This window comes from Equus asinus, chromosome 25, assembly GCF_041296235.1.
Source record: "Equus asinus isolate D_3611 breed Donkey chromosome 25, EquAss-T2T_v2, whole genome shotgun sequence".
Classification (NCBI taxonomy): Eukaryota; Metazoa; Chordata; class Mammalia; order Perissodactyla; family Equidae; genus Equus; species Equus asinus.
The window spans coordinates 31,453,017-31,474,380 of NC_091814.1; positions in this window are offsets into that span (position 1 = coordinate 31,453,017).

Below are 21,364 nucleotides of genomic sequence, written 5' to 3' on the forward strand. Positions count from 1 at the left end.
GCTGGTGGCAGCAGTGTGGTGCTGAAGATGGCGGTAGAAGCAATCACAGTGGCATTGGAAATGGTGAAGGTGGAGCTGGAGGAGGAGGTGGAGGTGGAGGTGGTGGTGGCAGTTTGGCAGGACTTGTGATGGTAAAGCTGTTAGAACTGCTCCAACAAACCATAGAGGCTCTATTTGCCAAACTTGCTAGGCAACAGATAAGACTTACTCATCAATATGGGCCAAAAAAGTATGAGAACATTCTATCAAATCACTCCAGTTAAGGTCACCATGTTTTCTCCTTTCTTTCTGTGGGGGCCTGGAATTGGCCACCCCAAGATATGTCTCTTTGGCATGAGGATTGTTTGGGGCTGGTTACTTTTAATACACTGCAGACAGGAAAGCAACTGAGGAGTGGAACTTGCTTGCCCTTTGTTAGGAGACATTTACATTGTAAAGGAAATCTCCATCTGTAGAGTTGTCTCTCTCTTTGTACCAGGAAGAAGTGGGGATGACTTTATCTCTAGAAACTCCTATCAATACAGAATGCAAGGACTTAAAGCTGCATAATAATCTTATTCCTGTTTCTGGTAATCTCCTGTAACTGACTCCCCCCACCCCCAACATCCTTCTTTGTCTTTAGCTGAATATGATATTTAAGGTGGGGGCTTCAGCCATTTTGGTGAGTTGCTCAGCTTGCCTGAGTGCCTGAGCCTTCCCATGTATACACATTATAAAGCTTTGTTTAATTTTCTCTTGCTATTCTGTCTCATGCGAATTTAATTCGTTCTCCAGTCAGAAGAACCCAGAGAGGGTAGAGGAAATGTCTTCCTCCCCTACATTTCCTTTGTGCTCTATTTAGATCAGCAAAATTCTGTCTCTTGATTAGTTCCCAGATAGAACTGAATTGACTGTCAAAGGGCTGAGGAACGTCTGATCATGTGGGAGTTGACCATATAATATAAGGTGACAAATAAAAATGGCAAGCAATAGGATATATTGGAGAATATGAGGAAGCCATTTGGTATAAACCTAATTCAGCCTGACCTTTTCTTTCCAAAAGAGCCTGACCAAGGCCATTGAGCATGCATTGTATATCTGCTTTAGAGATTCCCTATGGCAAGAGCAAAAGGCCCTTGAGGTAAAGGTGCAACTTCCCTGCCCCTCCCAACATTGGCATCTCCTTAAGGATTAAGCATCTTTCCTTAGGCTAGAAACTGATTGCTGCACTCACCTGTGACTGCCCAGATTGAGACAATAGACTTGCCTCCTGCTACGCCCACCAAGATAGCAGAGCCACTACCTGCTGTGTCCATCAAGCGCTGTGCTGACAGGGCAATCTTGTGATTATTGTGGGAGGGACATTTCAATCATATGTAAAGCACCCTCTTTGGGGGTATATAACCACTCTGTACACCTCATTTCTTTGCTGCCCTTTCTTCCTTTGGGAAGAAAGGCCCCGGGCCATGGTCCTTAGATTTCAGCTCAGAATAAACTCACCCAAATTTTCATTTACAGATTGGTTATGGGTTATTTTTGTCGACAAAGGGATTTGAGAAGAGGTACACTATGAAATACTACTTATCATTGCTGTTGGAACCATAGGCTCTGAGAGCAGTTGCCAAAAGGGCAGTTAGCTACTTTATACCTTGAGAAACACCTGCTTTGTGTTTGAACAAGGCCATGTACCTGGTGACAGAAGGAAACCTGAGAATGAGTCTTTAGATGTGAAGGGTAAGTCCCTGGGTGATTCTGCACTGAGGACATGATGACCAAGTGGCCATGGAGGGAAATAATTAGTAAGCTCAGGAGAGAAGCCAAGAACCTTGGATAGGCCACAGGGGCCTATTCCTTCTCCCCTTCAGAGGCCCACTGGCTCTAGGTCAGAGGTGAGGCAATTGAGTGAATTCCCACCCCCAGAGAAGAGAAAGGTTATCCCTGCATCCCAGCCAGCAGCTTCAATTTCCCTCTAATCATGCCCCTTAGTTGGCCCAAGCAAGGGGGCTGATTGCTCAAAGACTTTAAAAATGGGGGATGAAAAGCAGAATCCTTAGAATAACATTTTATCCACATTCAGTCAATCATTTTTCACTCTATACTTCCCAAGATCTACACTTAGGCAACCACACAGGGGCTCTCTGATTATCTCATTGGCTTCTACTGTGTGCTCCAAAATTTCTCAAAATCAAGCTGTCTTAATTCACTTTTATTTAGAGAGAAATGCAGAGATTGCATTATACATGACAGTGCTAAGAGGAAAAATATAGCCATAAGCATTGAACAAACAACTGGAGGAAAGAAAGGGAAGGAAGAAAGGAAAGAAGTGAGGGAGGGAGGGAGGAAGGAAAAAAAGGGAGGAGGGAGGGATGGATGGAGGGAGGGAGGAAGGAAGGGAGGGAGGAAGCGAGGGAAGAGAAAGGACACAGAAAGCTAACATCCCAAAGGTCTGAGACTTACTGCCTTAGGACAGTATTAGTCAAGAGAAACCTTTCTGCCCCTCAATAATTTGAAGGCAAAATGAGAACCAGGTGAAAAAACAACACTACAGGCTACACAGGCTTAAATTCCCTCAAGAGTGAAGGTGAGTGACATTTACTGTTCAGGAGGATTCTGTTATTATTAACAGCATTATTGTTATTCCAACTTATTCCAGGTCGCTTCTTTAACATCACAAAACTCCCTGAAAGTGACTATTCTCTTCTTTGGTCCTTTCTGTACCCTTTCGTCCCCCTTTGCATTATAATACACAGGCTAACAATACAATAATTTTCCCCCATTGAAACGTACCCTCTCCCCACCCCCAAAAGTAGACTAGTGTGATTATTGAGTAGATCTGGGTACTTTGTGCTTCATCTTTTCTTGCTGTAACTAGACAGCTCTTTTTCATTCTTATGATAACTGAAACATTTGAACAATCACTGTCCTACAGAGGAGCTGATCTTGGAGCAATTGTGCTTTGTACCATTCTATCCCCTTTGGGAGCAAGATCGTTTTTAAAATAATGACTTCTCTAGCAGTTTATTACCAGCCTGGAGTCATTTTCACACCTCAGAAGTGAAGGCTTAATGAGCAGAGAAATTAAAGAGTAAAACTCTCCTAGTGTCTTCTTAAATGGTGGCATTTTGGCAGCTCAGGAGAAGATGCGCTTCCAAAGAGGAGAGCAGCACATTTATCTTGTTCTTCAGGTGACCTTTAGGTAATGAACCTCAAAGTTCCCTCCTCCTCACCCTGCAACTCTGCGCCCTTCTTTTCCATCCTAAAGGAGATGTCTTGCAGGAAGATCAGTTGGAGAATAATGGAACGGTGTTGGCATAATGAGTTCATCTGGCACGATGCTGAAAATACACTAATGGCTCAATAAAATCTTTCTGATTGAGTAGTGACCACACCCCCCAGACACACACCACTACAGACACTCCCTACCCAAAGTTGCAAATTCCTAGGCATCTTTTAGAAACACTCAAACACCACTTGTTCTTATGACCCTTTCATAACTCTCCCAGTTAATTGCTCCCTCTTCAGTGCTCTTCAGGATTCTTATGTCAATTATTTACACATATAGTTGTGATCATTGTGGTTATAATCATCTATTTACATGTCTGTTTTTCCCACTAGACCTTGAGTTCTGCAAGGATAGTGACAAAACTGTGTTCAATTTTACATCTCTAACGCCCATTACAATGCTCAGCCAAAGTAAGAACTTAGTAAATATTTGATGAATGAATAAATGATGGAATGATTCCAATGGTTCTTTTTAAATGAATGATAGTATCAGGGAGCATACCCTTTGACTTAAAATAGAGCAATGAAGATCCACAGATAGATGTAAGGATTGACTGTGCTATGTGCATGAATGCCATGGTTCGGCTAGAGAAAAAAGATTTACCAGCCCACATCCAACCTCTTGAATAAAACTTCCCGCATCAGTGCTACCATACAGATGCCCTGGGAAGCACTTATGCAAATCTATTAGCTTCCCAACCTAGCTTGGAAAGATCAAAGATCTCATGTTTGGATGGTCTTTCCCTCATAACATCTGTAACCTTTGGGGATCTGTTTCTGGCTAAGAAATCTGCTGTGAGGGTACAATCTAATTGCCCGGAGGAGGCAAGTCAAATTAATGAAGTAGGAGAAATCAGTGTATAGCAGTGGCTGCCGAAATCAGCATCTGCCTGCCTAATTGCATATTTTGCTTGATTGGATTTGAGGCTCTTATTGATATTTGGAATGTTTGTCTCGATCTGTTAATATTGGTAGTTAGAGGGCTGGACTTTAATTTTCAACACTTTCATGTATTTTCTCCTGTGATAGAGAAAGCCATAGAGGAAACAAGTCATGAGAATCTGTTTGGGGGTGAAAGAGAATATTGGGGAAGGAAGGAGAATACAGGAATATGAGAGTCCTACCCCTGGGAGGACCCGGGAGGTCGAGATCTCCCCAAGATGATCAGCAGCCAATGCTATTAACAGACATGGAAAGCATCTCTGTGCAATCCCAGGTTCCACACGTTGTTGTCGAGTGGAGCTTATTGTCTTCGGAGGCAGGAGATTCACCCCTCCCCTGCAGGCAATATGAGAAATGAGGCTATTTGCTTTTAAAAAAGCCAATGGAATTAAGCTGGTGTTCACTGCTTCATAAGGAATAGTGGACAAATTACCTTAGCTAGACCATTTTCGGTAGAATTGTTAGTTAAAAGTGACAAGCAGGTCTGTAATTTACACCCCACTTTGGAAATTTAAGCTGGGAGGCTCGGAGCTCTCAATCGTGCATTGTAAAGCTTCCTTTGTATTTCTGGCTCATTTTGTGCTGGGAATCATTTAGCCATTGACTTTAACTGCTAATACAGTTCCATCAAATACCAAGTATAAATCAAAATTACTGAATCATTCAAAATCTGTCCTCAGAGTTGTTTATATGTATTTTTTCCACCATTACTTCAGTATAGTTACAAGAGAAGCTGCTAAATGATGATATATTGTGCATGCCTTGTTGCCATCTTACTAAAGCCTCTTGCAAATAAGATGTAACCCATGACAAATTATTTTTCTAGTTATACAAAACGTAAATAATGATAATAAAAAGGGAATCAAATTGATGAAAGAAGAGGGAGAGAGAGAGGAGGGATGTTTCAAATAAATACCTCTTCTCTTAGTCTTTGCTGTCCAAAACAGGTGAGAAAGACAAAGGAGGAATTTTAAAACTAACTGCACCACACAAGGGGCTAAATTCCTGTCTGTCTAGACCAGCCTTCAGGAGTGAGAGAAGACTCTCTGGTCACATACATAACTTTCTGTTAGGAGTTGAATCTACTCACTTTGAGCCTTATATGTAGAATCTCCATGCATCATTTGTAAAAGTCATTCCATTTAAAGAAATATTTGGTGTGTACAAATCACCACAGATCGTGAAGATAACAGTGGGAGAGGCCCAACCTGGTGATTCTAGGCTCACTAATAGCCATTATATGTTAACAGACCTCAGATGGTAAAATTCCCTGCAGTATTCAACCTGAGCAAATCTGCCATCCTGCCCAAATCTTTGTTTTATGGCTTTTTAAATGGTACTTCAAAGGATAAGGATAGATGGATAAATAAATTAGCATTAGACATATTCACAGTGGAGTAAGAAATATTGTGGCAGGAAGAAATTGCTAACATCCTAACAGTGTGCTGCCTTTCCCCACTTTTACTTCTAAAATTTCTACCAGACCTGCCTGGCAGAAATGTTAACTATGGCTTATTAATTGAAGGCCTTACCCCTATCTTCTACTTAAATCGTTATTTTCTCCTTTTCTGCCACAGATACATTTTGCAGATCTGTGTGATATTGGAAGACACAAAGAAAGCAACAAATCAAAAAATCCCACCTCAAGCCATCATGATCATTAATCTTACATTAACACATAAAATAAAAGATTTGGGAGTGGGCATTTATCAAATGCTATTATCATTATGCTTTTGTCTGACGGGTATTACAATACAAACATAAGGCTCAGAGATAAGGCGAATTGAACTTTCTAATAGCAGCATCAACAAGAACCATTAGATTTATGTCATAATAACAACATACATTTTTTTTTCCAGATTCCAGAACTCAGGAACATCAGTTTTTGAAGGAGGTTTCAGAAACCTTATGAGCCTTGTAAATTTGGAGTGTCACTGCTGTGTCCTCCTAAGCATCGATAATCACCCGCTATCACAGCATGTTGGCTCTCCAGGGCCCCACATCAAATCATCAAAGCAGTTTAGAAATCTAAAGAGAGAGAAGAGCCGTTGCAATTAAGGGTGTTCTGCCCATTTATAGAATGAAATTTTCCAGGAACACAGCTTAGTATAAACCACGTTTCATGAACATTTCAACATAATATAACGAACACAAGATTTTCAATGAAGCAGATAGCAGAGCAATTTGTACTAGCAGATGGTTCACCCTGGGATCAGAGCAATTATCTCCTTTCTCTACACACAGGGGTAGCCAAAGATTCAACAGTTGATGATTCAAAGCAACTTAGCAATACAAGTGAATTTCCCAGATCTTGAAACAAACAGGGTTTGCATCCTCCTCCCTCCACAAGCAAGTCCTGGAGAATGTTCTGAGGAATAAAAGATGACTTCTTAGCTGTGTATGCATGCTCACCCTGCTGAGTTATCTCAGGGAACTGGAACCAGAAGATGTGAGGACTCAGAAGACTGCTCATCATTTTGCCACTCCTGAAAGACTTAAGACTTTCTTGTGACCATTGCCTGGGAAAATGTCTCCCATTCCCATTTTTACTTCTCCACTATGTCATCCTGAATCTATGGACAGGTCAAATCACCCTAGCTAAAACGAACCAACTATTGTCAAGTCAGAGTTTGCAGTTCACTCTTCAAGTGGTGAAGAGATACAAATTTGTATACCATCTTCTATAGGTAACTATAGAATATGGAGCCAGCACACCCAAACCAGCTAAAAAATGTTTACTGGGGAAAAATTGGCTAAATACAGAAAACAGCTATAATAACCTTTGTCTAAATCAAAATGTTAGTTCAAGTCACCCAAGTTATGAGTGCTTCCTTCAGCTTCCTTCAGTTGTGGTGCAAATACTCCCAAAGTTTGAACATCTGCTTGCCTTCGGCAGAAGTAATTATAATATAAATATGGAATTAAACATGTTATGTCTGGGCTCAGTCACTTTTGTGTACCTGAGTAAAACAAAAACTAGAAGTAAAAATAAACAAACAAAAAACAGTTGGTGGTAGAGGGTTGGACATTGGGGAAAATGATAAATCAGGCCCCTGTACAGATTTGAGAGTTAGAGATTGACACCCACCAAGGAAAGACTGGAAACAAAGAGACAGTCATAGAATTTACGACTTGGAAAATCGAAGCAAATTTAGGAAGATCATTAGCAGTGGAAAAACAAGGGAACGGGGCCACTCAGATTGTTGAAGGCTGCCTGGATTACATGTGAGTCTTCTAGATTCCAGCCAGAAACTAGACATGCCAGCTGCCTCCATTCTCACGGAAATAGAAAGAGGTGGCCTCTAGTTTGGAGCAGAGGTAAAACTCAAGGAAGAATTAGGAGATAAACATAGAGGCTACCCTGAAATCCTGAGCATCGCCTATAGAAGAATCTTTTAAGATTCAATGATTCCTGAAGTCTATAAATCACCACAGGTGTGACCTTCTGCTCTAAGATGAGTAGAGTAGCTTCACATGCCCCGTGGTTGACTGAATGCCTTCTCTATTTAGGAGGAAGGCGTCAGAGAGATATATAAGGGAAAGTTTACACAGAGACAAAGTGGGGCCTGGCCTGAAAACTCCCTGGGCCTTGAAGATTAAGATAATTTTATTACCTAGGACAGGATAGTTTGCTGGAGCAGTGCTTTACTCTCTGGCTTCTACTTCCAGAACAATCTCAGACTCTCTGAGATCTCCATGTCCACTCTGGTTCTGATGAGCAAAATAAGAACAAGAATAACAACAAAAATTTAAAATTTTATTTTAAAAAACTGTTTAAAAAACACTTAGACACCAAGTGCCAAGCATTGAGTTAATTAGTTTGAGATATTTAATTTAATACTCATTAGACTTTATGAGATAGATCTTATTATTCCCCTTGTCCATATGAGGAAACTGAGGCTATTATTTTATTCTTTGGAGTCCAGACTAAAACTCTGACTATCCTTTTGATATATCTTTATTATTTGAATCAAGGACCATTCTATCACTATTAGATCATCCAGAGAGCACTTTTTGCTTTTTCACAATTAATTTTTATTTAAGCTATAGTAATTTAACCCACGATTATCAGGACAAGAGACCACAAATTGAGATATAGGTAAGGGGTTAGAGATATAGCGAAGAAGAAAGAAGAAGGTTGTCCAAGCACCTCTGTTGATTATCGTTAACTAATAATGTAGGTTTATTCTCAAGAGGATAAGCTCTTTAACCCTATCTGTTGTCATAACAACAGTAAAGAAAACAACATCAGCAACAACAACACATACTTGTAGTAGGAGGGCTTGCTATGTGCCATTCATTGTTCTAAGTGCTCAATGTAAGTCATTTAATAAATTAACTCATTCACAAGAATTAATGAAGCACTCCTACAATTATCATCTCTATGTTCTTTTCTTTTATCTAGACAGTCACAGCTGTGAAGAATTTACCATACGATCAAATACCAGTAATGTATTTTTTAAACAAGCATATTAATGGTTGTAGAGATCTGAAATGCAAGTTTCAAACACTTTTTACATTAGAATTATAGATTTTACTTTTTCAGTCACTCCAGGAAAAAGGATTTATTTTGCTCTTCATTTTTCTGGTGAGCAAGACATATATGAACCAATTTACAGTACAAGACTAGACATCTTGAATTTGAAGCTGCCCTGTTTTCTACTTGTAAATTCTGTTATTTAGAGGAATCCCTGTACCTATTCTAAAAGAGCTCACGTGGTGCAGATATAAGCTGTAGTAATGCCGTCTTATTTAATGATTTCAAAACATCAGGCATTAGGTGTTGTTGCCAACTCACTAACTCTCTTCCTCATAATGATATTGGTAAAAAAGTACAACAGATGCATAACAGCTGGCTCATGAACTTCAACATCTCAGCCATTTCTTGGCACCACTATCAATGTTTTTCCCCGAATACCAATTCTAATTGGTTAGCATTGTACAAATGTGGGGTGTGAAATCTTAAATACACTTCCTGGTTATCGATTTTCAAATTATATGATTCCACACAATAGGAGGTAGATAGTTAGGCACTTAAAGTCCAGCATTGCTTTATTTTCCATGAGCATCACTTGCAGGTTATAGGACTTTCTCCTGATTAGTTAACCTGCAAAGAGTCATTTCTTTCCTAAGTTTTATCTGACAGTATAATTTTTTACGGTTGACTTGTAAAATCTTTGAAAATAGGATTTTATAATAGGAAGTGACAAATCCTAGCTCAGTTCAAGCATGTGCTTTCAATAAATGCATGTTCCTTTCCCCCTGCAAACCCTGACATTTTCTTCTCATGACCCAAGGTCAATCGATCAGAGAAAGAGTAGGGATGATAATTAAAAAGAGACTGTTAGTAAATCAGCACTGTGAAAAATAGTTATAAATGAAGTGCATGTATTTCTGAGAAACAGCATTATCAGAACCTTGCTTTCGAACACGCTTTTCTAATATCTACTACTGTTTTCATTAATGAGTGTCCCACATCTGAAGTCAGAGCAGGCTTTTTAGGACCACGGACAGGGACACAGACGGGAGGCAAACTCACTGCATATGGCAACATCAAAGGTAGAGAGTTTTGAATGACAATTACATGCATTCATCTTCATTTGGGGGGGCCATCTGGTTTGCACGAGCTGCTGGGATTTCAAAACTCAATGAAGATCGATATTGCCCAGGAGACGGAAACCTTCAGGCAGACCAAGGACAAATGTGCCTGTCCAATAGACAAAATATTTTTTAAAAATCATAATGTCACCAGATTTACTAATAATCATATTGTATTTAATTTAATAATTTTGTGATTTTAGGAGCAGAGTGCCAGGATCCATCAACATTAGGTTTTTACTTTCTTCCCTTGGGGAGATTGATAAAGCTCAGGCCAGCATCATCGGGTACTATTTTATAATTGAATTGGTTTTGTTTCCTTCAGCAAACTGTTTTGAGTACAATGGAGAGACAGTTAGGAGTGCCATGTTGTAAACCAGAAGTAGAAATAAAGGGGCAGCAGCTGAAATGTGCCAAGTGGGCAAGTTAGGAAATAAAATGCAGGCTCTTAGCTTAGATATGCTGTTCTTGAGGAAATTTATATTGAGAGATGGAGAGAAAGAGATAAATATAGATATGGATATATAGAGAAAATGATTATCTTTATATCAGATAGAAAAACTTAATGGAGATGAGGATGAGTCAAGGAAACAGTGAAGAATACAGTTTTCACTTTAAGATTTTTCTCTCTTTATGTCTATCTATAAAATTTTGCCTCTAATCTTCTTCTAATTTTGAGAAACGCATCACAGTTTTACGCTTGTTGGATAGAGGTAAGTGAGGTATTGTGACTTTAAGATTTATTCAGAAATCACTGCTACTTGTGGTCATAAACTTTAGATTTTTTTCTTGTAACTCCAAAGAACATTCATTCAAATGTTCCTTCCTATTTCTACCAAGTAAAGCAATTCAGCTGCTTTGCTGACTGCTGAATCTCTAGCACGTGAAAGAGCAAGTGGCAGACACTCAATATATATTCGTTAAATAAATGAAAATTTGGCCTTCTCAAATTTATATTAATTCTTTTTTTATTTTTTTTTGAGGAAGATTAGCCCTGAGCTAACATCCATGCCCATCTTCCTCTACTTTTTTATAGGTGGGATGCCTACCACAGCATGGCTTGCCATGCTGTGCCATGTCCGCACCTGGGATCTGAACCGGCAGATCCTGGGCCCACTGAAGCAGAATGTGTGCACCTAACCACTGCCCCACCGGGCTGGCCCCTATATTAATTCTTAAAGGATTCATTTTCACTTCCTCTGTTACTAAGATTTCTCTCACTACCTCCATCCCCGTTGGAAGGGGCATGTCTCTCCTCTAAACTCCCATAGCTCTGTGTGCCTCTCTTGTAGCTCTTGGATTAGTATGGCTTACAGCAAAGTAAGTTGTATAGGTCTTTTATTTCTGTTACTCAAATACAGCCTGTAAGAGCAGGGAGTGTGTAATTTGAACCAGGTAGCTGCTCAATGAATATTTTTTCAATGGAATTAATTTAGTCTCAACCTTTTGCAATGACCAGACGCTCCAGAGATTTCCTGGTTCACAGCTCTCTCCTTGCTTCATAGCTGTTTTCTAGAAGGGTCCAAGGCTCTGCCACCCACTTTCCTGAATAATAATAATAGCCAACATTTATTATTGAGCACTGAGATAACTGCTTTAATTTCATTATCAGGTTTCATCTTTGCACTAAGGACTGTGGTAATCCCCATTTTAAAATGGACATAACTGAGCCTAATGAGAGAGAAATAAAACTTGCCAATAGCAAGCCAGTCATTTACAAGGGCTGAAATCAGCTCTCTCTGATGAAACTTGGGCCAAAAAAAAAAAAAAAAATGGAATTTGGAAATCAATGTCTAATTTAAAAACTGAAATCCATGTCCTGAGATGAACGTCTTAGAATTTTGAATTGTCAAGTTTCTAAAGCAACTATCTTCAGATTTTTTCAATTTCCAAACTCCTATGTACTCAGGACACTTTTAAACACATAAAAGCGGTGGGTTTTTTTAGCCAATTTGACTTATTCTGATGATTTCATCATGCCTAAGAGAAGTGCTAACTTGTGCATTTCTCAGTTAAATGGTATTATTTGTTCTTTACATCATTCTTACTTTTTTTTTTACACACAAACGTATGCGTTTCACATGACGCACATCATAATTTTGCCTACTGTCACGTAATGTTTAGAGTGATGATTTCCGATGGAGGAAAGGAGTAAGGGGGAAAAAAATCTTTAAAGCCTTCTGAAATGAGGTCTTTATTTACAAAGTTATGTTGCTGCGTGACTGTTGCAGACAGATTTGTAGTCAATGTATTCGGAGGTTTATATGCGCTCTTTACTCCGGACTTTGATCCCTCTTCTCTTAAAATGCAAGCACTTATTCTCAGCCTACTTTAGGATTTCAATTCTGCCTTGGAGATATTGTCCTGATAGTCTGAGTCATTGGTCCTGTTCTCAATAAAGTGTAGAAGATGGATAGCTTTAGCACTTTCCTTCAGCTCTTATAAATCTCATAAATGGCTTCATCCATATTGCCTCTTGGAATCCTTCACACTGCTTTGGTTGGTTTTTGTTACAGATAAGAAAGAGGAATGTTGGCCAACCTCGATGCGGAGGAGACCGAACCAGCTATGCTAATAATTCTACGTCTCTCCAACTTTATTCTTATTGTTCAACCAGCAATGAGTGGCACTCCCTAAGCGAAAAACTCTGTGGCCAAAGCAATAAAGAATCAGATACCGTCAGATCATTTGGTGCCTAAGTGAGGCCGGACCAGGCAACTCTCAGGGTCCCCTAAAGGTTAGAAATGATCTCCTAGCCATCACTGCTAAATACTGGTAGCAGCAATTCTCTCAAGATAGATAAGGAGATTAGACAAACTTTCTGAACTTGTCCAATTTCTTTGTTGAAAAACAGGAAAATTGCTTCATCAGAATGAACTTCCCATGAATAAGCAAGTTTCTAAAATTAGGAGACACAATATGCTTCAGCAGAAGAAAGAAATCACAAGAACTAGACCCTGAGCAAGAAATATTTTTCTTTGCTTTACCCCAAATCTCACTTATCTTATATTTTGTTTCAGCATATGCTTTGTAAAACTAATTTCTTCCCCCAGCCTCCTCCTTAGGACTCTCTGCAGATGTAGAGATGATTTTTCAACCCATGAGACTGAGTTAGATTATTTTAGACCTCAAGTAGTTTTTTTTTAAGGCAAGTAAGAGAAAAATGAAAAGAAAATAAACAGAAGTTATTTGTTATTCTGCCCTGATTGGACTATAATTATAATGAGATAATTTACAAATTGAATCATGCTAGAAAATGCTATCTTATCCTGAGTTTCATAGAAGTCTCACTGCTAAGATGATGGCTTTACTGATACCCTTCTTGAGCACGTTCTCTGAGATTTCAAAGCCCTCGAAAGAGATTTCTTATGTCCCTTATGTTTAAAAAAAAAAGAAAAATCAAAATAAGCCTTACCAGGGTCTACCTGGCACACCACAAGGGAGGCCAACATCTTTGTGCTGTACTGAATTATCAGATCACACAAACCCTTTAAGGAAGCCCAGTGAACTCACGTTTGCCACTTGGTTTCTCACTGACAACAGTAGGGCAGGCCCAGCTGTTCCTAGCAGCTGTTCAGTGTGGAACTGCCTGAGCCGAAATGCCTTCCAGCTGATGGTGGTCCCCAGGAGCACTGGAGGACAATCACCGTGTCTGGGAATGGAGGCGGATAAACCCAAAGGGAGATAAACCCAAAGCGGAGGGAAGTAAGAAAACCACCCCCCACCCTGCCTCTGCCTCTTGTAGAAGAAAAAATAACTGTAAACCTGTTTGTTCCCAGCCTGCCCTCCCGAGGGCTTCACCTTTATAATGAGCTAGACTAGATGAGGAGATTCCATTCCGCTCCAAATGAATTATCATTATAATAGGCATGTAGGCTGCCCATCAAAGATCCCAGGACTGGGGTAGCAGTAACGTGGAGGGGGTGAGAAAGAGGAGGGGGAGAAATTTACATACAGAGATAAGCATGGACAGTCATTAAGAGAACAGGCCTTCACTTCAAAAAGACGTGAACTCGGCACAGGTCTCCTGCCTGTTAAATATGTACAGTGTGTGCTTATTTGATGATGAAAATCAGACGATGGCTATTTGAATGGAAATGAATTTTAATAAGCGTTGGAGGCAGAAGAAGCAGAAACTCTCCTTTCTCCCCTCTATCGCCAGGCACCTTCTTGACCATCATTACCACAAAGGAAAGAATGCCCGCATGCTAATCATCCGGTGAAGAACACTCGCTCTCCTCCTCAGTCTTTGTGGGTGTTCATTAACCTTGTGGGCTCCTCAGCCAGCAGTGTACAGCTGTCCTGGGGATATTTCCATATCCCTTCAGAAAAGCAGGGTGTCGAGTCAGCCTCAGGGATCCTGCCTATAGAAAAAAGGGGGAGAAATCTCCCTTAGGAATGAGAGGAAAGAACTATTAACGTTTAGCACTTATATTGCACTATTTAAAAATTTGCAAAATTCTGCACTTACTTTGCACTTTTATGAAATTAAGTATGACATGATTATTTATTACTCATTTTTCATCCTGACAGAGAGACAAAAGAATCGTCCTATTACTGTAATTCCTAATCTCCACCTTCAGTCTGAGATAAAAACTAAAACAAATCCCCTTGGGTCATTTATCTCTTATTGGTATTAAAGCATAGAATCAGAACAGAGAAATATCCTGGTGACCTTAAGAGCCTGTGAAATCTATGCTCTTACTCCAAGCAAAACCACATAAAAACCATCCTGGCAATGACAACAGAATAACGTAAAAATGCTTTCGAAGGAGTTTGGCTTGAAAATGGCCGAGTTTGTTTGGGAAACGACGGATTCTTTAGGAACTGTCTTTTTCCAACGTTCTCCACCCTAATTCACGTGGTTATTGTTCTTTCTCTGTGCACAAGTCCTGAGTTTGTAAGGTCATTGACCTTAAGTTAGTCCAAGCTCATTAAGCCTGACCTTAAAGGCACCACTATCCCACTTAAACCTTTTGGCAAAAACCCTGTAACAGATTTTATTTTCCGACTGCCATCTCTAATGGTTCATTAAAGTCACTAAGGCTCTTCTGGTTTATTTCATACTAAGCCGGATAAGTTGTGCATTTTTAGGATGGAAAGAAAGAAAACACTCCTATTCTCTAGTCATGGAATATCTAACAGCTTTAGGATCTAGAAGTAAATATTGTCCTCAGCAAGAGCTGTGGGCGCTCTGTAATCTACATGTCATTGTGTTAGAGATATTGCCGCTAACTCCACTCTGCACCAAAGCATTAGGGAAACAAGAGGATGGAGGATGTTCCAGTAAGCTTTTTCTTCTCCCAGTCCTAAAGCAAGTATTGCATTCTTAAAAACATTCGCAAATGAATGTTTACTGATGTATGTGTCAACCATATATTTTATATTTGAGGATTTGCCTTATGAGGATTAAGACTTCATCACCGAGATTTTGACAGACAGTTCTTAACATCCTATAAAGTTTTGCGTTTTTTTTTTTTTACCAAATCTCAATATTGAATGAAGCAGGAGAGTGCCAGCCCAAAGAGATCTCCACACACAAAAAATTAATTGTCCCCCACTGCAGAAAACTAAAATTAACCTCTGTATTCCTTTTTGCTAGAAAGGAGGGTTTTAAAAGTTTAGTGATGAGTTGAATGAAGTTGTTCTCTCCCACCTTCCTTTTCTCTTGAGCTCCTCTCACCAGCCCTGGCGTCCCAGAATTGGCTAGGATAGAATAGCAAGAGGCTGGGGCTGGGCTTGCAAAGGTCTCAGCCATTTCCTCCCCATTATCACCCTGTTAAGCTGCTCGGGCTCTGACAGCCTAACAAGGTGCTAATGGGCCATACGTTCTAGCCCAGTTCACAGCAGGTTGTTTCAAATGGTTTGAGGAGGTTGATTTGCATTCGAAATCTTCCCTCTCTCACTTGCTTTTTTGTTTGGCCCCTTGATTTCTGCTCCCCAGACACTCTTCGAGGTTGACTCAGAATGGAACAAAATCACATCAGTTCAGAATTTGAATTGCCTGAGTTTGGATTTTAAATGTGCCCCATTATTTCATCAAGTTATGGTGGGGGGAGGAGTGCAGGGAAAGAAAAGAGAGCAAAGAGATTTTAAAATGAAAGGGAGAGATGATGACAGATGGATGCAAATGTTCCTTTTAAGTGGAGAGGAGCAGCTGATGTTGGGGCATGAAATTAAATTAGTACATCTGTGGCTGGATGCATGTCATTCAGCTTCATATTTTCTACTCCAGAGGAGTTTGGTTACCTCGTGATTAAACCGGCTTACTTTCACAGGCCATGAGTACTTTCCTGCATACAAGATGGAGGCCCTTTTCATAAAATGGGGCTGCTTGTAGAAAAACCTATCGCATCTGGGCAGCCCTCTCATCTCACGGTATCCTACCACCCTTGGAAGGAGGAGTTGGTGTGGTTGAAACTCCAGTTCCTAAAGTCAAAGGGAGGTGGGAGGGAAATGAAATAGAAGTTAGCACATTTTCCAAGGAGATGGTGTTTACGAGTGGCCTGCAGCGTGCTGGGCAAGTGAACAATCTGCCGTTGAAAACCCAGCTGGCCTCTGGAAGTGCTCAAGATTCATAAATGTTTACAGCCATTTCTATGGAGCAACAGAATGGCTGTTTCCTCAGGACCAGGCTCCAGGGGTGCTCCCCATAAATAAAGGTGCTCAAGCTTCCACTTCTCTTTTGAAAGCCAAGCAGCCCTCAAGAGTCAGGGCCACTGTCAGGAAGGTTTATGGCTCAGCTCATCTCCTAGGTCTCTAGTTTTCTCTCCTTCATATTGCATCTCAATTTCCATTCTCTCTTTCACACCAAAGCTAAAGATCTAAGCCAGTTCCCCAACCAGTAAGGCCCTAGGTCACACGACATCATATTGTAAAAGGCAAATGGATGGGGGAACCACATTACTCAGAACCAGTTAGGTGAAACACTAAAAAAAAAAAGAGGAAGACACTTGAAGCAAAAGTTAATTCCTGGATATGTGCAACAGATCCAGTAACCACCTTGCCCATTGGCCATGGCAGTATTCTAAGAGTGGCCCCCAAATCTCCAGAGAATCTGTGGGCAGGATCACAAATAGGGTTTTTTGTTTGTTTCTTTTTAAAAGAACATTATCCAGTGTCAACTTGAATCTATTTAAAAAAACAAGAAAAGGGGCCAGCCCCGTGGCCGAGTGGTTAAGTTCGCGCGCTCCGCTGCAGGCGGCCCAGTGTTTCGCTGGTTTGGGTCCTGGCGCGGACATGGTACTGTTTGTCAAGACACGCTGAGGTGGCATCCCACATGCCACAACTAGAAGGACCCACAACTAAGAATATACAACTATGTACTGGGGGGCTTTAGGGAGAAAAAGGAAAAAATAAAATCCTAAAAAAACAAAAACAAGAAAAACAATTAACTTAAAAGTATCATCATGATAATGCTTCCTTATCCGGGTAAAACAGCCACTGAATTCTCTTTTCATCCACCAAACTGTTCCATGGATTCAAAAATAAAGTTAAAGACATTCACTATTTTACTGTTCTTCTCTCAGCAATGACAGGGTTCAGAACAGGCTACCCCAAAATACGGCAGCTCAGTGCATTGAAAATTTTAAGCTGAAGGAATTTAAGAAGTGGTAGGTGCAGGAAGGACCTTCTGACCTTCCCCTGAAGCAGTTCAAAATGATGCCGGCTCGGTGAGCCAAGGGGTCGAAAGACAGATTTCTTGGACTCTCAAGGTCTGGTAGTAGTGCTCTTTTATTCAGAGAATAGCATGGGGACAGGAGCCATGGGCAGTGAATGGCTGCAGGCATGGGGACAGGACCCATGGGCAGTGAATGGCTACAGGCATGGGGACAGCACCCATGGGCAGTGAAGAGCTGCAGGCATGGGGACAGGACCCGTGGGCAGTGAATGACTGCAGGCATGGGGACAGGAATCATGGGCAGTGAAGAGCTGCAGGCATGGGGACAGAACCCATGGGCAGTGAATGGCTACAGGCATGGGGACAGCACCCATGGGCAGTGAAGAGCTGCAGTCATGGGGACAGCACCCATGGGTAGTGAAGAGCTGCAGGCATGGGGACAGGACCCATGGACAGTGAAAAGTTGCAATGTGTTGAGTGTTAGGGCTAATTTTATAAGGCATAGGGACGTGACTTATTTTCTACTAGACAAAAGAAAGATGATGTAAAAAAATCATTAAATGGTATCAGTGCAGGTGGGGTTTGGTTATGGTGTGGTCCTGTAACTTTAGATATTAATTGGGTCATATAGATCGGCATGTAGGCCAGAATGCCTTGGGCTTCTCTCCCTGGGGCTGCCCTGCTCCACATCAATAAGACCCTCACATGAGAGGTGCCCTCCCTACACTTGGAGGAAAGCAGTACCCTATCTCCAAAACGGCGTGACTCTGAGAGGAATCCAAATGAATAGGCCTAGTTAAGTCTCTCCCAGTTTACCATTCTTAGCTCAGACTCCTTTGTCCTGTCACATTTTTCCACTACTGTCCACTCTTCATCAAACCTAGTATAAAAACACTCAGGTTTCACCATTTCTTTGGGGCTTGGCTTCCCTATGAAGGCTCCTGTATCACGTAAAACTCATATTGTTACCACACAAAATTGGAGTTCTCTGCCCGATGCACATAAACAGGCCAATTAATTATGGCATCAGGCTTTGGGGGAGAAATCAGCTTTTATTCTGTGAGATTGATATGCAGGGAGACAGGTGGCGTGTGCCCTCAGATCTGTCTCTCTGATTCAGGATTTAGGGCGAAATTTAAGAGGTTAGGGACAACAGGCCGGCACACAGAAATGCTGGTGGGACAGGTTTTGATTGGTGGGCTTCAAGCGTTTACAGTACAGTTCTAAACATTTATGATGAGGTGGGTAAGGAACTTTAACACTGATCTTCCTGAATGAGGGACCTCTCACTTCTGATAAGAGTCCGACTTTCAAGTTCCAGTCATGTCCCAGTCCTTGGGTTCCGTGGAGAGGAGGATCTTTGGTCCCGAGTTTGTTTCAGGTCATGATTTCTTCTTTTGCACATCCCTGGCTGTGCGACTTTGCAGATTTTCTGAAAGGCAATTCTGCATCACTCTGTTGAGAGATGGAGTCAGTTGAACTGGTCCTGGAGGGCCTGTGGTTGCAATATTAAATAAATTTGGGTGCTTTTTCTCTTGTTAATATGTCTCTTGTTACAGAGCTCCAGCTGAGAACCTAGAAGGGTAAAAATAAAATATTTTTTCCCTCCCTTACAGCAAGCAAGAGAGGAATTAGGAAAAATGCATGCCCCTTCCATACAGACCCCAGCATTTTATGAAAGACGTTCTCCAAACGATGTCCACCTGTGAAGGTGCGTAAACTTGAGCGAAGGCCTAGTCACATCATCTGCCTAGGTTAGCACACACCGTGTGGTCTTTCTTCAAGCAATTTGCAGGTTGTCTTCAGATTTCTTACAACGGAAATGCACGTACAACAAAGATGAGGAACGTATGACCTCAGGGGAAGAAAAAGAAGAGAGAGTCCCCTGTAAATCCTTCCATAAGGGTCTCCCTACCTTTAAATTTGTTTCATTGTAAGCCTTACAGCCCAGGCGAATTCCCCATAACACTTTGCCCTGAAGATCATCACCACACATGTTGGTTCCTCCTTCAGAAGCAATTAGCTAGCCAGTCCATATTTAGCTCCTTTCCCAGACAACTCCTTGACTCCCTGAAGCACTTCTGATGTGGTTCTTGGAACTGTCTCCAATGCGCTAGGACTGATCCTCCCCAAGCAAAATGCTTTGCCTTTCTGTGCCAGGAAGATGTTTGCATTGTTTTCACTGAATCTTTCTCTCTCTAAAGAGATAGGACAAAAAAGCATATCTTATTCCATTGTTGCCATTGTCCCATAGCAAGAATCCTTGGAATGGTTCTTACTAAGGAAAAATTAAGCCTGAGTTGGAAAAGTCAAATTGCATTGCTTCAGTAGCCAAGCCTAGACAGACAGAAGACTGTGAAGCATGGGAAGTGTATCTCCAGCTCTTTCTCACTTCCCCATGCAAAGCATCGCTTCTTGCTCTAGCAACCCCCGTTCCCGGTGCTGTCCCCACAAACCCCCACGAGCAAGCCCTACCTTTTTCACGGTCTCTGCCTTCTAGGACTTTTTTATTGCTTCTTTCCCCTTCAAAATTGGACTTCCATCTGTTTAATGGACATTTTTCTTACTTAGGCTAAAGTAATTCACCTAACAGTTTATTTCACTGTCCCAACTGATGTGACAAAGGAATCTGAATCCAAAAGAATGACTGTTACAGAATTTTGAGGTCCCTGTGAGCCACTGCTGAGGTATTCCTTAAAAGGAGCAACTATATTGACTCAGCTCTTCACAGCACATAAAGAAACACCTACCCCTTGTCCAATAGTGATTCAATAACTATTTGCTGATTTCATTTTATGAATAGGAGATGAACCCTTCTGATTCCCATGATCTCAAGTTGAATTGTACCTATAGAAACCAAGAGTCATTTGAAAATGAAACAACTCTGAAGCAAGTATCTGACAACATTTTAGATCACTGCTTACTGTGCATAGGAATCACCTGGGAATTTCATTAAAATGCAGATTTTTTATTTACTAGGTCTGGGGAGGGGCCTGAGATTCTGCTCTAAGGTGATGCCTCTGCCACCATAGCTGGTTTATATCTTGAATAGCAAGGATCTATAGGGTTAGAGTGGAGCTCAGAATAAGAGAAAGGGAAGATGGGATCATTTCTGGATAATTTCCTGGGCAGAGATGGAGATAAGGAGATGGCATTGACTTACACACAAGATGTGGTAGACTATTCAGATTCTCTGAGGAGGGGCCTGTTGCAGTGATTCCTTCTTTCATTCAGTTTTCCTTCATTCAACCAATATTTCTAGTTCATTTATTTATTCAACAAATATTCATCCCACTCCTGCTGAGTTCCATGGACCGTGCAAGGCTCTGAAGGAGGAAGCAGTTGTCAAGGTTGGCATCACTCTCACAAACACAGAGCTGAGAGAATACACACAAAAACTATGTGGGAAAAGAATAATGGCTACTTTCCATCCAACAACCAGATATCCATAAAACAGCCATCAGATTAAGTATCCTCAAAGAAAACCCCCTGATTTCTAAATTCAGCTGCTTCTTTTCAGTTCTCAAATCAAGCTGCGCGATCACGAGATGGAATCTCATCCTCGGTGCTCAGGGAAGACCTAGTGTGTGCGGTGCATTTGCTTCTTCACAGCTTCAGCTCGCAGCCTCCCGTAACTCAGAAGGTAGAAGACACCCTCCAAAGAGACAGAGTTTATTTTAAAACTCATTCATATTTGTGTGAAGTAATTCAACCCAAATCACTGCTTGCACCCCTACTATGTGCAAAACTGCACTCAGTACTAGGGTCCCCAGAGATGAAAGTGCATAGTCACTGTGCTCAAAGAACTTGGATGGAGGTATTTTAATTTGAACACAATATGGCCGTAAAGTCAGGCCATTTCCATACTTAACAACATGGTAACAGTGACAGCTTCAGTGACCCTAAGGAACATTTCCTGTCCAAGAACCTGGAGCCCATGGT